Raw genomic sequence first — 17,847 nt, 5'->3', positions numbered from 1 at the left:
CCAATTTCAAGTAAAAACAGGAAAAAACTAGTCAAATGAAGACGACCTTCATCATCTATCAGAACATAATAAATAAGGTTCATAGTAATGGGGCCTTGGAAGAGTTTGACAAGGTGAACCCCATATCCCCTTTTTTTTTTTTTTCATTTAGAATCTAACGTATTTGCTGACATCATAAAGGATGATTGCCTTCTCATTTACCCTGTTTCTTTGCTCATTGCTCACTGCCAAGATACTTTCTACAGTACCTTGCAATCTAATGTTAGCCTTTTTATGATGCTTGCCTTTTAACCTTTCTCTTTGCAATCTATGTTACCTTTTCTATCAGCGATGGTCCGATGATGAGAATGACGCCAATGCCAGAAATAAAAGTGAGAGGGGTAATGATAGGAGCAATAATATAATAATACTTATGCAGATAGGTTCTTCATGGGTGGCCACAACGGCTGTCCATTATTCCACGCGTTGCTCGAATGATATAGCCATGAGAAACCTAGTTATAAAACAAATGAAGCACCTAGTAGTCACACTTAGAGGTCCAAGGCACTTGCCTAAGCGGGGCCGGTTCTCGGGACAGAATTTAATTGTTGGATCAAAATTACTGGACAGGTTTGTTGTTGTGGGGTTAAGTGCGGTTGTCACGTTGCTTCAAAGGTGAGATAGTTGATGCGTGACTTTCAGATACAACCGTTCCATCAATATTCGATACGGGATTAGGATTTCATCAACAATCCTTACGGAGGCCTAAATTCTTGAAGGATGATACCAGTCACAATTTGATCTGCGATCTCTTGCTTGTGGGATGAGATGGTGTACCACTAAGCCATATGCTCAGGTGGGGGTGCAACTGAGCCGTACCGAGCAGACGAGCTAAAAGCTCAAGCTCAAGCCAAATCAAAATACTTAGATTTGAAAATTCAGCCTTGGACAAGCTTGACCTTGACTCAATAAAAGAAAAGGCAACACTCGACGTCAACTAAGTTATACTCGAATTTAAATTTGAATTTAAGCTGGATCTGCTTATAGAACATATATATTATAAATTTAAAAAAAATATTATTAAAAATATATATACATCCGAATGGTATTGCGAGTTTTTGAGCCAACCATCTTATATTACTCGAGGACTACTTGAAAAGTATTCAATCTATTCGAACTTGATAGTAGCCAAGCCGAGTCAAATTTGGACCTGAATCAAATTTAAGCAACTCGACTCATTTGTATCCCCAATCCTTAAGGGATAAAATAGACTATTGATCTTAGATTGATAGCTAATCTAAAAAATATATCAAATAACTATATAATGAAATCCAAATTAAATACTTTGTGAATAGCCTTGTAAGTCCTTGAGCCAACAATCTTATCACTCGAGATTAACTTGAAAAATTATTCAACCTACTCGAACTCGATAGTAGCCGAATCAAGTCAAGCTTGGACCAGAATTAAACTCAAGCAACTCGACTCATTTGTATCATAGATAGATAAATACATAAATGAATACATAGATAAATAAACAAACAAATAAATAAGTAAATACATAAACAAATAAGTATATAAATAAATAAATAGTTAAGATAAATAAATAAATAAACATGTAAATGCACAAAAAAAATATTCATACATAAAGAAATAAATGCATAAATAAATAAGTAAATAGAGAGATAAACAAGCCAATAGATAGATAGATAGATAAATAAATACATAAATAAATTAGATACAGAAATAAAAAATAGATAAATAAATAAATAAATAAAGACAAACAAATGCATATTTAAACAAATAAGAGAACAAACAAACAAATATATAAATTCAACAATAAACATATGTATATACACAAATAAATAAATAAATAACATATCGATACACAAAAAACAATAATAAATACATAAACAAATAAATACATAAATAAGTAAACAAATAAATAGATAGATTTATTGATAAATAGATAAATCAATAAATATACAGATAAATAAATAAATGAAAGAAAAATAAATACAAAAAAAATAGACAAAAAAATAAATAATCAAATAAATACATAAGTAAATAAATAAATACATAATAAGTAAAGAAATGTGCATAGATAAACACATAAATAGATAAATAAATGCATGAAAATAATATAAAATAAATTATTAGGAAATAAAAAATACATAGATAAATATATAGACAAATAAATAAATTATTGAATTATTTAAAATAAATAAATAAATAAATGGATAAATGAATGCATAAATAAAGAAATAAATAAACAAATATATACATAGTTAAACACATAAATAAATAAATATATAAGCGCATAAGCAAATAAATATTTGCATGGTCAAATGCATAACTAAATCAATAAATAAATAAATGCATAAACAAATAAATACATACATAAATCTACAAATACATCAATAAATAGATAAATACATAAACATATAAATACATCAATCCGTAAATAAATAAATACATAAATAAATAAGTAGATATGTAAATAGATACAATACTAAGTAAATAAATAAAAATAAATAATTAAATAGATAAATAAGCAAATGAAGGGCCAAGATAGAACTGTTCTAGTCCCAAATAATTATAAACCGTATGTGACTAACAAAAAAAAAAAGAGCTACCACTTCATGTGAAAACGAGAATAATGCGGATTTCTCGTGCTAAATTCCCACAAGAATAAAGAAAAAAAGGGGAAACTTGGAGACAAAAGATGAAAATGATTGCTCATATAGACTATTAATACAGTTCTTTGTTTAAACTTTTATCATCAAATACAGTTTTTAACAGCAAACGATGTGGATTTCTCAAGCTAAATTAAAGGAGGGAAACTGAGAATTGCTGATGAAGATTGCTTATACAGACTGCATGCGAGAATTGCTGAACAAATCAGCAACTCTACAACAATGATTAATTGGTCAATATCCAAACAAGAACTTTATTTGATCCTTTTTCCACACACACACCAAAAAAAAAAAGAAAAGAAAATCCACCACAAATGGTACACCCTGTGAGAACTAATTCATCTGGAAATGGGTCTCAAGCTAATATAAACTGCCATTGCTGAATTCAAAATTTTGTATAGCACAAACTTGATAGGTCATTCCTCAAAACTAAATGTTAAGAGATGGGATTCTCCTTTCTTTAGCAAACCATATCAGCATTTTACTGCATCTTTTGCTAAATTAACATGGAAAGAAGTGAAGTTAATGAAAAACTAAAAAAGAAAGTCAGATAACATTACTTAGTTGAAAGGATAATGTCAAAAGACAAGTAGATAAATGTAGTTGACATTAGAAAATGTAAAATATCAATGGGTCCGTCCTAACCTGGTAGGCATGAAAGATTAAATTGCCAACAGTCAGAGCTGAAGTTGGAGGCTTGTGATGGTTAGATAAGTAAAAGAGTTTATAATGTGACAAAAGCATATAGAAAATATGCATGAAGAACAGCATAAAGATGAAACAAATTCGTGCTGACAGTAAGGACTGGTTCTGATTGGTTGTCTGGATCTGATATGAGGCATCTCCATAGGAGTTTGATAGGAATGGACATATTTCAATACATAGAGAAATAGAATACTGGCTGTGGAGAGGCAAGGGGGAGAATCTAAGAAATGTGTTTAGAAAGATATGGTTTGCTCGTCTGAATTTCAGATTGATCTCCACAAAATCAAAATAAGGCATAAGATCAAGAGAACGAACAAGCTACCACCTGGGAGATTACACGCATCCAATTGAAAAATGAAAATCAGCATCATGCCTTCTCGCGGGTAGCTGTGTTCTGTTTACTAATCTTTTAAGTTGCTGACCTGACCAAGGTAGGTACTTAATGACTTAACTCTCAAAGATAGCCCCAAGTTTTTAGCACTGGAAAGTGTAGATCAGCTCATATACCCTGGGAGAAATTTTGAAAAACAAATAAAAGATTATTTAACTTCAAGATGTATTCAGCACATTTTATTTTTTTGATAGTGAGCACACTTTATCTAAGAACAGGAAAAAACATGAAAAATACTATTGCCTCCATATCATCTCTGTGAAATCATAGATTAGAATGTTTCACCACCATATTTTTTTTCTAAAAAAAGAAAATGAACTATATAAAGCTGCCTACTGAATGTTTCTTACTTGAGCATCTGAACCTCTACTCTCCATTCCAGTCAAATCTTGTGGAAAATATATCCTGCTTCTAGACAGGTATTGTGAGTGTGATAACATGCACTCACATGTTTTGAACTTTGATGGGCAACTATAGAGGTACAATAAGAGGTGAAACAGGTAAACCAAGATGGTATTTCATCTTTTCCTTCCCTTTTAAAAGAAAAAATTGTTATAAAATGATAGACACATATTTTGATAGTACCAAATGTACAGCACACTGATGCTTAAAAATAAATGGCAGGGTAATGTCCAAGTCAAGCATGTAAGATAGTTGAATAGATGACTTACACTTTACAGGATAGATATGGGGAGGGATGGAGGAGGGGGGGGGGGTGGGGGTCGGTCAGGTAGTAATCAGCATGAAAAGTTCATTATGGATGAAAAACTAGCTGCATGGATGTGATTATTTCCTCTATGTGATGGATTCACCTTAAATGCTAGATCGAAATGCATCATATCTAACAGGAAATCTAAACAACAACTTTGCATATTGTTGCAGCTTAATTTGTAAAGATGTCATGCATTGCAGTTAGTACATTACTCCAAACCCTAGCGCGTGGTTGCTTACTGAACTTCCTCTATGATGCATCAAACCCAGCCACAAGGCAAGAGCTCTCAGCATTCACCTACCAATATACCATAAAGCATCAAACTTAGAAAACATCTACCATCTTTTTTTTGCAAATATGTAGTGATTATAAGTTATCTTTGTTAACAGAACTAACTGACTTCAATTATCTTCAGGTTCCTATAAGTTAAGCAACAAAAATCTGAATTACTTCCTACACAAGTCTGAAGGGTTAAAAATCACACCACAAAGATCATATCCACCCTTGCTCAAATTCAACTATACATGGTTGCATTCACATTTGAATATGGATTTGCAAGAGGAGATTCTTAAGAAGATAAATTCATGGATTTGATTAAAAACTGGATAATATGCATGTGCAATTAGAGATGTAAAACTAAGCAGCAGTCAGTAAATATTCTGTGAAAGTTTGGGGATAAATATGAATGGGGAAAGTCACATGATCAGGTACTCAATAGATGTTTGGTGTTGTGAAATCAATTTCAAATAGGTAACCACTGCATTAAACTGGATAGCCAAAAATCAGATCAAAATTGTCAAACATGGTAGAAAACAGCAGAAAAGGTCTTTTTTTATATAATCAACCTCAAGAAACCTTTATAAGAAAACAAGATGAAATTGGTAACTCATGTTTCAAGTCTCTTGTGCACATGAATAATTACCAAACAAATTATAAAAGGGTATCTAAAAACAAAAAGAAAATTTTATTGAGGCTTTCCAATTTTGGTGTGATGATCAGAAATAAAAATTGGAAGTAGAACCTGGATGGACAATAATATGTTCCGTTAGGATATCCTATGCTCCTTAATAATATAACCCTTTCAGACTGTTGAGTTGCTCCAATAAATTTGACATCATCGAACGTAACAAGTTTTTCTGAATGTCATGCCTACTTAGTCTTACCTCATACAATCTTTTTTCATTCCATCACTTCCTCTCCTAACCCCGCTACTTCAAAGCATTCTCCAGCATTCCACCAACTAATTCCACCAGACTCATTACAAGAAACAATTTTGAGCACAATTCTCTCAATCATTTATTGTAATTGTCCAGAAATCATAAATTCATACACAATTATAGGGAAAACTGACAAATGAACAGAAATTCGAGAGAAAGCAAGCGTACCTCCAATCATCCGACGATAGAAGAGCCCCAGGTGCAAACCAGACTCGCTTTGTTGACATCAAAACCAGTGGTTTCTTTAAAGAAAAAAAAAAACAAAACAAAAAAAAAATCATTTTATATTAAGCCCACAAAATGCATATGGAAAGATTCCACAGAAAGCAAAGGAATCCCAGAACATAATGAACAAGAACAGATCATCACCTGGAAATATTATCTGGTTCTCTCATAGGACTTTCACCGAACAAAGAAATATGAGGGATTTCAATTGGTCGTTGGCAGATGAGAGTCATGCTTCTTTTATTAGCTGATATAAACTTAAAAAATGGAATCACCACTACAATCAGTTCATGTTGCATACTTGAGAGAAGTTTTATCTCTTGTAAAGTTTCGACTTTCGAGTATTTATGCTGAATTATTCAGCAAGGTTCACTACTGATATTTTATATAGGTCAAGGTCATATATTTGTATTTTCATGCTTTTGTTGCTTCTCATTTGACCATACCTTCACCTCCTATGTCTTCCTATCCACTTTATATTTTAAACATATTTGAAATATATAATTACATTGGTATGATAGTCCCATGTCACCAACTCATTTTGGTTCATGTTTCCTTAATTGACTCGATCTTCTACTTTAACATATTACTCTTGTCATCTAGAGTAATGACTTCTTGTACCAACTTTTTCAATAGGCCATCTAGCAGACCATCCCATGCAGAGTATGAACACGCCAACAAAAATTCCTTCCCCCTTATTCCACAGAAATCTAGAAGGTCCAGAGCATACAGCTTGCGTTGAACCTCGGCGATGCTATGATAGTGGCCCACTACGCGGTGGATGTTAAAGGGAGCCTTGGGCCATCTATTAAGCTGCCCTTGCTCATCATAGGACTCTGCGAAGGCGTTGATGCTGCATAGTTCTCAAAACTCAAAAGTGTACTTTTTCACTCCTTCGCCAGAATTTTGTGCCTGATAAACTCCAGAGAAACCTTTCCTCCGCTGCTCATGCTGCATTGAAGTTCTAACTATCTCTACCTTTTAAAGCCAGCAGCGTAAGAAGAAGGATGCATGAAGCCTTATGTGAAATAAGACGTGAATCAAAGAAAAGGCTTCATATAAAATTGTTGAATAATCTAGATTCTAGAGACTGAAAGACATCTAATACAGATCCTAAAATCCTAGAAAGAGGGGTAAAATAATATTGATATACAAGAAAAAGAAAATAAAATTATAAAAACATAAAAATATAGAACTTGGGCATCACTAAAGAAGGAAAATAAAGAAGTGCAAACCTCTAACCTCCACCATGCTGCCCTCCCAATTTATCTTCAAGTGCCTTCAGATGCATCTTCTCTAGAATAAGTAGAAAAACGAGAAGGGGCAAGGAAATGGGTGAGTGGAAGAGTTTTTAGGAACCTAGGAGTAAGTACAGCCCTTTGCAATGCAAAACATGCACCGTGGAGGATCACAATTCCCACTTTATAGCTGAGATTGCCATGCAAAGGAAATATGACTATTTTCCAAAAATGGAAAGAAAATAATCATGTTCGCTTTCCATAATCACAACCTAAGCCAACTAAAATATGCCTTCATTACAATCTTACCAATATAGATAAGGCATTTTACCTTATAAAAGAGATAAGATTCAGCGGTTCTCTTACTTTGCTCCAAGGCTTAAGTAGTCAAGATGGGTGTGGTCTCTCTTCTCCCTTCTCATCTATCAAAAGCCTTCTGCTTTCTCCCTCCTAAAGAATAACCATATGTTCATTATTCACTTACATATCGCGCACTTTCCTTGTATATGATTTGTCTTTCTAGAACAAAACAATCTTATTTGATTCACTCGTTATTTAACATAAGGTTTCATACATACTCCTCCTTATGCTATAGGTTTTAGAAGGTGGAGATAGAACTTCCGTTTAGCATGAGCAGTCAGGATAAGTTTTTCCTAAGGTGCATCACTGACAAGAAATCTTGACAAGACAGCTTCATCAAAAGAAGCAAAGAACTAAAAAAGAAGACTTTTTGAGCTTCAAGAACCATGCAGTATGTTCCTAGTCTGCTACGATGAGCATGGGCAGCTTAACACATGACCCAAGGCCCCCTCTGACATCCATCACATAATGGGATGCCATTGTAGAATTGATGAGACCCAATGCAAGCAGTAATACTCTCAACCTCTCCTAGATTTTCATGCAAATAAGGGGAAAGAAATCACTGCTCTAGATGACAAGATCAATGTGGTCAGGTGACATTAGCTGTGCACCTACCATTGACTTCAACAGTTGAGCTCCCATAAATTATACATACTCTTGGATTTTGCAGCATGATGATATAGGACTAGCCTACTTTGACTAAACATGGTGGATGATTGGAGAAATGAATAATCATATTATAGATTCACTTTGTATCCATTCATATTCAATGGAGTTGCCCTATTGTTCACATGATCAAACAAATCTCCTATCGTTGCTACCATCATGCTTGTACAATGGTTCCTCTTGGACAAACTACTACATTTCCCAAGTATGCTTTCTAGTTCCTCCATTATATCACAAGAACCTACTTGGTTGGTCATGCTTTATCATCTATGAAAAGATTTTTAACAAAAATTATATTGTCGGTATTAACTTAGTTGCCTTTCAATTTAATATGTTTGTCCTTTATTTATTTTTTGAGATAGCATAATCACTGTCCCACGGTAATTCCAGTTGTGATTTTCTCTACTCATTTTCATCATCATTTCTGGGCATCGCATAGAAAATAGAAATACGTTAGGTTGGTGGATCAAAATTAACAAGCCATCATGCGGAGAAATTAACTAATTCATGATCTTGTTTAGTGTTGTCTTTTATGCAGTTCTACTGTCTACCTAAAAGGTTGGCTTGAGGTTGATATGAAGTCCATCAACCATGACTCTTCTCTTTTTTTCTCTTCACTATTAGTCTATTGTTAACCTCCTATCTTGTTTGAGCTATGAAGGAGAGCAAGGAAAGATGTGAGAGATCAGAAGAAGGATTCCTTTTAGGATTTCTTTGAGGGACTCCAAGAAGGCAAAACCACATGACAAGGCCTGAAAAGGATCCTGGCACACCATGATCTACTCGCATTGATCAAGCAAGAAAAGAGCTGTTGTGTCACCTCACCCATGGCAACAGTGGAGGATAAAATTTTGAAAAGACAAAAGTTCCTGAAGCTATCGAAGTAATAATGATAGCATGTATGGTAAAGAAAGAGAGGTCTAGATCTATGCTTTTAGTTTTTTGTTTTTTTTGGTAAAATGCTTTTAGTTAGTTTGACTTTTCTCATGAACACATAATAAACCAATACAGATTTTTTTTCCGCATATTTCCCAAAAAAAAAATGTTAGGATGTCCACTCATTTTCAATATTTCAATGAGAAAATGAACTATTATCAACATTTTGTAATTCAACAAGATGATTTTTGACCACGAATCCATCGAAGAACTGAGAAATCTCATAGGTTGACTGATATTTATTCACCATAGGTTTCTCTCTCAACCACTATGTCATAATATATGTTCATGATCAAAATCTGACTCATAGTTTATAAAATAATTTAATATGTTCGGGTGTTAATTGGATTTTTTAAAAAAAGAAAATAAGTTAGTTGGTTCTCTTTTTGCTAAATTAAATTTAAATTTCAATCTACTATAACAAGAAGTCAAAATACGTAAAATTATTAGTTTAGTTTTTCTAGAACCAGGTTCAAATGATCCGATGGTCCAGCTGAGCCACTCCTGCTATCTTGTTAAGGATGCATTAATGATGCTTGCGGATTTTAACTGTCATTATATATCAATGTATTGAAAAATTTTGTTAAAAGCAAGATTGAAGTGTAAGACAAAAAGAGAAAGCAGTAAATTTGCAACCTACAACGTCAATGCAAACCAAGATTTCAAGAATCGATACCGAGGCCCATACCGGTTCCTGATCAGTATGGTACGGTACCATATCGTACCGTACCGATAATAAAAAAAATTTAAAAAAAATCCAATCCAACAACCAAAAAAAAAAAGAAAGAAAATCAAGCCGAACCGGTACCGTACTACACTGTACAAGACTAAACCGTCCGATATCGGATGGTTTGAACCGATACCGTATCGAACCGACCGATTCTGTCCGGTTCAGACTATTTTCGAAAAATCGATCTGAACTGAACCGGTTCTCCGTCAATATAGTACGGTACAAGATATACTGGCCGGTTCGGACTGGTATGCAATACCACGATACAAATTTTTTTAGAAAAAGATAAATCAATAATTTATGTATTTTGGCTTCTTATTGCTCCAATAATGCATTGAAAATTAAACATTGATCTAATAGAAAGTGGACCGAGTAACTTTCTATATCATTAAAACAAGAACCCGAACTGATAGACAAGGACTTAACAGGTCGACAAAAATATTAAGCATTTAAGAATGTAACACAATTTATTAAGGAAAGGTTGCCATGAGCATATGGAAGCAGAATGAGTCTATGTATTTTGTACGTGTATGTGTAAGTCAGAGTGAGAGAGAGAACACTGTGTCTGACTATTACAGCAATATGGCTACACATGTTCACCAGACATAGCCTGAGAATTGAGAAGCCTTTCAAACTCGTATTTTGCCTCAGCTTGTTGGTGCCATCACTTTACAGAACAAAGAAGAGATCAATGACAATACAAGTAAAAAAGATTAATTTCGAGGCACAAGACATGATTGAGTACAAGAAGCACTTGCCTCTCCAAGATTTTCTATCTCCATTAGTTGCTGTATCTGTTCTGCAGTGCTATCCTGAAAGGTTAAATGATAGGTCAAGTTTCTCAAGTTATATTTATACAAGGAAACAACATACAACTCCATCAGATCAGGCTGACAAATAGCAATTTAATTGGGCAATCACTGCATTACTAACTGACTCAGCAGCAAGGACAATAGAATCCATTTCCACCTCAATCGCAACCATTGAAGATATCTGGAATGCAGACATCATCATTGTCCATTATAATACAACATAGATAAATTATCACATTGAAGTGGAAGTGTGTTACTATTGACGAAAAACAACTTTTGAATAGCGATCAATTAGCTTGATACTTGCCAAGAGGGAATTTGCCAAGCCTTGACATACCCTGTTGACTCCATTCCGTTAAGCACTAGACAAGATGTTTCAACACAAGGTGACCTTGAACAGAAGACTGCCAAAGTTTATTGTTTCTGTTATGATTATGAATTGATTACATATTAGCAGGTCTCTCTCAAAACCATAATAGTTCGGATATTATTGCAAGAAATGTTTAGGTGAAGTTACCAGCAAGATGGCTCCCCTACAGCTACAATTTTGTTCTTCAGTTGACACAGCGAGCCAACATCCAAACCTTCAAGAGACGATGTCACAGAGTTTAGGTGCACTTCTGATTCAGCATATTGAGATAAGTCAACCACTCTATAAGAATACTCAAATTCTTAAACTAAGAAAATAATGCAAAAAAGAATTCCTTCTTTTTCAGCAGCTTGTCTTAAGTCCTTGATGCGAATCTGCAGCAGGTCATACTGAGATAAAGCTGTTGCTTCGGAGCAACTAGATCCACCGTCCTTTGAAGAAGCTAAACAACCACGAAGGGAAAGGCCAAGCATAAGCAAATGGTCTTCATCACAGTTTTATGTCTTAGTATTGGGTTTATGGCACCATACCAACACATGGTAAAGGTGCTAAATTGGCACACCATTCATACCATGTGCTGTTATGGTACTGTATTGAGTCCCTATACTATACCATACCAATTCCCCATTGATATGGTGCAACCAGTACAGATTGGTATGGTCTGATACATAAAATCTAGGTCTGCATATATGTTTTATATGCAGGCTTTTCCCTTGATATTGAAATATGGCAACAACATGATTCTATGATATCCACAAATTCACTTTTCACACCTTATGTGCTTTAATTTAAGGTATAATTGTGTTCATCACTTCATTGTGGTATGTTTCATTGCAAAACAATCCTTCAATTGCAAGCTCCAAGCATATTTAATGAAAGGTGAACAAAGCAGTCAGAGTTTTGCATGAAGTACTGCCTTGCTGGATGGATACAAGAAGCTGCACTAGGTTTTCAGGGGCAAACTGCTAGGTACACTAAAGATCTACAGCTCTTTAATTCATTGATTGACACAATTACTGCAAAACATCACTAAGATAGTGGATCCAATTAGAATGTGCGCTAGAAAATAAGTTGTTTAATGTTATGCAACCGAAGAAGAAAGTAACAAAACATTTCTAGAAAAAGACTTATTGTAATTATAGTGGGTCTTAAAAATTCATAATTTACATGGCTAATTGGGAAGCCACCCCTCCCACCAAAAAAAAACTCCCTTTCTCTTTTTTGAGTTAAATTCACATATAAGGAGCACCTGATCATAGGAAAGGTTGAAAGGGCTAGCTAGGTGATGAAGAATATGATGAAGAAGAACCATTGTTGCTTTGTAAGTTTTAAGCATCTTCAGATAGTGAAAGTTCTATCGGTTCTGTCACTCAACATAGGCAATCTAATCAAATCACATTTCAAAAAAAAAAAAAAATCCCTTAGCACTCCAATCCTTGTAAATACTTTATACTTGTAATGGATATTTCAATGGTGAATATTTCCACTAGCTTCTTGCAGTTCCCATGTGTTCAACTATATAGATCAAGACATGACTCATTGAAGTAAGAGACAGAAAGTTATGTGAATGACTCTTAGCTTGACATCTGCCCTTTATGAATTGGTGGCAGATTCTAGACAAGGCAACTTTATGTAAGGGAAAAGACAACATAAAAATCCTGTTAGCATGTCTTGTATTAAGCAAAACAAAGATTAAAACAGTTTAAATCTACCCTTCGAATCTCAGCCATTCTAGATACACATGCTACACGTACAACATTAACCATATAATACAAAGAAAAGTTGGAAGACAGAAAACATTAAACTAATAAAGAAGGGCATTCATAATTATGAAAAAAAAAAAGCAGATGTTATGAAGATCAGGAATAAGCACAGTATTAGCTCGGTCAGCAAGAAGGTCAATAAATATATATTAAAAGGCTTAGAGACATGGAAAAAGGATCACCTTAGGCAATTGTGGGAGAAGTACATGGTTCGTGGTATTTCCCACACCCAATGATGCAACGGCAGCTACTGAAATAAGTCTAAAAAGGCAGGGGTCAACATCCAGTAAAGCAAGAGAAGGAAATAGAACATATGAGTTCAGGAAAAATGAATCACCATTCTTAATCAGAGCTCTTAGCAGTTGTGAACTCAGGATCCTTGTCCACTAGCGTGGTTTGTAAGACACATGGGCTCCCTTGGATCAAACTGGAGATAATGTACCCATCATATATGCTTTGTAGTTACCATAATGTGACTGTGTCCAAAGCTTCCTTTCTCCTTCCATCATATATGCCCTTTCTGCCCGCTCACATTATCATGTTTCAGATATTTGTCAAGTGCTTACCAACAACATAGGCTTTAAAGTTTAAAGTTTAAACCATTCTTTTTTTCAAAATAACAGAACAAAATTTCTCCCATGAACTCCCACACTTACGTTGACATTTGAAGTCATGACATCTTACCCTCTATGCCCCTTTTGTGGCTCCTTATAATTCTCTCACATGTAATTGAACCAACATCACATGAGCATTTATTATTATCTTAAATGTATTGTCCAGAAAGAATCCTTATTTACTAGCTTTTAAACATACTCTCCAAATCTTAACTTATCACTTTTCACTTTAATCACATTTAATTGCTCCTAATGCACCTTTTATACACAACAAACACACAGTCTCAATCCCCCTTCCCTTTTGATGACCACTTTTTCTTACCTTTTCACAAGCATGATCTTTTCTCTTGTATTATTTTATGATGCAAAGCTAGCCCTACATGCTTTTATGCCCCTTTTTTAGCCTCTTTAAGAGCATAACTATACTTGCATATATTGTTGGCATTCATCGAACTAGGATCTTTCATTATTAATCTTGTTTCTGATCTTGAAATTCATAAGCTATTTAACAAATTGCTCCCTAATCAATATAATCATTTCACTGACTTGGTTATTATTTTACCAAGCAGAGCCTCTTTGAAACCAATGAATATCCTTATTTGTTTACAAATAACCTCTTCACTGATCTCGTGCAATGCCTATTATTCCACCACTAATTTTCTATATAAGCATGTATTCACACAATATAGCATGAAAGATTTCTCTCGATACCTTTCCTTCAGGGGATCTTCCAAGAAAAAACCCAAAAGAAGTCACCAGAAAGATTCTAGCGTTAAGACAGCAATTTCCGTGATTTATAGGACTAATGTAATTGCAAATAATTGTCAGAAGTTAGGGAATCACAGGAATTTCAAGAAAACCAAGAACAAATCACCAGAATGATACTTCCTTTTACATGACGATATCAATGACTTGCTCGACTGAAGTAGTTGCAAATATCTGTGCCAGATACAGGAAATCGTAGAAACTTCAAGAAAATCCAAAAGAAATCATCAGAAATATACCAGCTTCAAGATCAAAACATCATCGACTAAAAGCATTAAAGCAATTCAAGATACCCGCATGTCAGTAGAAATTCATTGAATTCGATTCGATGATCAGTAAGTCATCACACGAAAGAAGGGAAAAAAAAAAAAAAGAAAGCGAACAAAACCAACTCTTAAAGAAACACCTATGGAGACGCGACAGGTTAAATCTTAATGGATATTGGGGTTATCCTTGAAAAGGATAGATCTAATTGTTGGAATTTGTAATGAAAACGGGACAAGAAACTTCTTTATGTACAATAAAAATCAAGAAATAGATAAATTCTGCTAGAATAAAATCCTAAACAGCTCACCTGATCGATAAGGCTGGAGTTCTCGAGGAAGCGGGATTCGGGGAGTTCGGAGCGATGGGGACGATAGGGGCTGGGTGGCCAAAGAGGAGAAATTACGCCTTCGTCGATCAAAACCACCAAGAACCCAAGAAAGAAGAGAGGAGACACACCACGGAGAACGCCAAGAACTCGAGAAGCAACAATAGCCTGTGATCAATTGGAGGGACTCGGGGATTATTTATAGGGGGCGCTGTGGCGGTTTGGAGTTTTGAGCTAACCCGGACATCGGAGTTTGAATCGCCAGGGCTGGAAATGGGCCGGACTGGCCCGGGCCACATCCTTCTCTGTATCCGGTCCGAAATATTTTTCGGACTTCGGATCAGAGTTAGATTCAAAAATGTTTTAAACTGTACGGTTTGAATTTGATTTAGATCCAAATCCGAGTCGGATCCGAAGCCAATCTGATTGTCGGCCCAGATCATTCGCAAATGATCTGGCCCAAACCCGTATAAAAGCGGAAATTAGGTACGGATCATCTCACCGATGGCATCGAAATGGCCCGTCCCTTTTCTACTATCGATTCCTTCCGATCTTGTGGGCTCGTTTCTGACAGCTAGACATTAAACATCCCATCTGTCATCCATTATCACCCCCACCCCCTTCCCTCCCTCGCATTGCTAATTTGCCACGGCGCGTTTCCCCTCCCACTTATCTTTCTTTTCCATTCTTTTTAAATATATAATAAATATATATATATATATATTTTATAAATTATATTAAAAAAAAATTTAAGAACCAAAACTTTCCCGGCCAAACCCAACTTAAAACCATTCTGCCACCGCTTCATCTATCATATCACTACTTTACCACTACTAAGAAGCAAGCACCGCGCACATGCTGGGGAGCCATCGGTGAGCTCACTGGTCCTCCTCCTCTTCATTCTCTTTCTTACGCCGACAGTGGTTATAGTGGCATGGTGGCCATGGCCGCAACGATCCTCAACACCATCATCACCACCAGAAAAGATGGCGGTGTCGCGGTGGACCTCGAAGCCTCCAAGAAGTACGAGGGCTCGTCAGAGTTCGTCCACCTCCGCTACCACATGGATCCCGTTTTCATCGCCAACATCACCGTCCACCCTATCTGGTATGGCACCTGGACCCCCGCCTAGAAGTGCATCCTCCGCACCTTTCTCTGCTCCATCTACCCATCAGACCTCGCCGCTATTCCCTCCCCTTCCGTCTCTAGCTGGTTGTGCACCATCCAGATCTACAGCGACTAGAACGACGACAACGTCTCCCTCAATCATTTAGCTAACGCTAATTGGCTAAATAATTAGACTCGAGCTAACTCAAATCAGATATTCGAGCTAAATCAATTTGAATAGGGAATTAAACTCGGACCAGATATTCAAACTACTGACGGACTGAAATTTGAGCTCTGATCCGGATCTGACTCGGATCAGACCAAAAGTACATTCGAATCGGGCCCAGAGAATAAATGAATTCTATATTTAGGTCCAAACTTAGTCTGAATTATTTTAGGCCGAGCTGATGAGTCTCGGATTGATTTTGATTCCAATTTCAATCCTATGGTTCACACTGGGTTCGGAGAGAGAATTCAGCGGGCTGTTTTATTTTATTTTTCCTTTAGTTTCGTCATATTGTTCCAATAATTTTTTTTTCTTCAATATATATTTTTTTGCTCCAAAATTGATTAGCTTGAGCCCAATTCTGCCCAACACTTGAATTGGTTGAGCCAAGTTCATGATTCCGAATCAAGGATCTGCATTGATGGCAGTAGGAGGATGTCACCTCTATGTCCTACCAGCAAATATAAGAGAAGCTTGATCTGTGCAGTCATAACCTTGAAAATCTCCAATATAGTACTTAGAGAGGGATTGCTGCTATTGGTTCGTTATCTAAGCCATTGATCTACCATGATGACTCTCACGATACTTTGGAAGACTTAACAAAGATAATCTCCTTCCTATGATCATTCATGGCTATTTATATTTATAGAGAGATAAATAGTGCAACAGACTAGGTGGCCATTTATGTTGCTAACCATTCAGATTCTATTGTTGGCTAATTAATACCCTCTCAATTTTACGATACGTTGTATGTTAATGCCAGTAGTTATATTTACTTTAGGGTTGTCTAGTTGTGCCTCTTTCATGAGAAAAAGGAAGAGTTATTTTTCCTTCCCCATTTTGACTTTTATTTAGGCCAGCTTTGATTGCCAAGCATATTATCCGAGAAAAACTTGTTCCCCACGGAAAACATCCATAAAAAGAGTAAAAATTCTCTGAATATCGTTCACATATTTCAACCTCGTTTTTTATAAGCTGTTATACACAAAAATCTGATTTGAAGCTCGTGAGGGATAGACCATAGGGTACATGAAGCAAAACTCCAGAAGGAAAACAACGTGATAGATGATTTTTCAAGATAGGATGGACGATGGAGGCTGTGATCCAAGTTTTTCAGAGGCATAATACGTCATCTTTTTATCTAAGCAAAACATTACAAATTATAAAAAATGTTGCTATTAATATTCTCCACGATTCTTTTTTTTTTTTCTGGTGAAGAAAGTCTCTATGATCTTTCAAGTTATTCTTTTACATGAGCCCTCCCCTCTTCGACTACTTGGGTTATGGTAGTAATCAAAGGGATAAGCCAATCAAACATCAATGGAGGTAGTCTTTTGGATGTCAGCTTAGATTCTCTTCCAATTTAGTCATGTGATGATGGAAAGCTGAAGTGATGAAGAAGAAGAAAAAGAGCAAAGGTCATGCAATAGGAAAGGAAGATTTGGAGCTCATCATCAATGAGTTTTTGAAGCGGTAGACTCCCGTAGCCGTAATTTACATCATGCAAGAGATCCAGGGATAATGAATTCTTGCTCCTTTCTAAATTGGACTTTACACCGTCATCTGCTTTATGACCCGCACAAATCATTAGCAAATAATTTAGGTCCAAGTCAAATGTATTATATATGGAAATGAGGAATCCTGAAAAATGGAGATTTTACAAATCATCTATTAATGAATTCATAATTATGGACAAGCCATCCAGCTACCCAAAAAGCCTTTTAAACATCCTTAAAAGGATCCCTA

At 35.5% G+C, this 17,847-nt stretch overlaps 1 long non-coding RNA gene across 17 annotated transcripts; it reads right to left on the bottom strand.

Moving 5' to 3' along the window:
• Positions 1-2,546: 2,546 nt before the first annotated feature.
• Positions 2,547-14,937, bottom strand: LOC109505675 (uncharacterized). Of its 17 annotated transcripts, none has more exons than XR_012139166.1 (10): positions 14,751-14,937; positions 13,135-14,378; positions 12,980-13,058; positions 11,182-11,248; positions 10,972-11,087; positions 10,786-10,845; positions 10,611-10,664; positions 6,067-10,519; positions 5,866-5,939; positions 2,547-3,885 (listed from the first exon to the last, which is right to left on the bottom strand). It is a non-coding gene; the product is annotated as an uncharacterized lncRNA (long non-coding RNA). The 17 variants fall into 17 exon arrangements; XR_012139170.1 differs by having other exon boundaries at positions 2,547-3,168; XR_012139167.1 differs by lacking the exon at positions 2,547-3,885 and adding an exon at positions 5,575-5,720.
• Positions 14,938-17,847: the final 2,910 nt, after the last annotated feature.

The sequence above is a fragment of the Elaeis guineensis genome, chromosome 2 (genome assembly GCF_000442705.2).
Source record: "Elaeis guineensis isolate ETL-2024a chromosome 2, EG11, whole genome shotgun sequence".
NCBI classification, from domain to species: Eukaryota; Viridiplantae; Streptophyta; class Magnoliopsida; order Arecales; family Arecaceae; genus Elaeis; species Elaeis guineensis.
The sequence above is the reverse complement of the archived record's forward strand: the minus strand, read 5'-3'. Positions and strand labels throughout refer to the sequence as shown.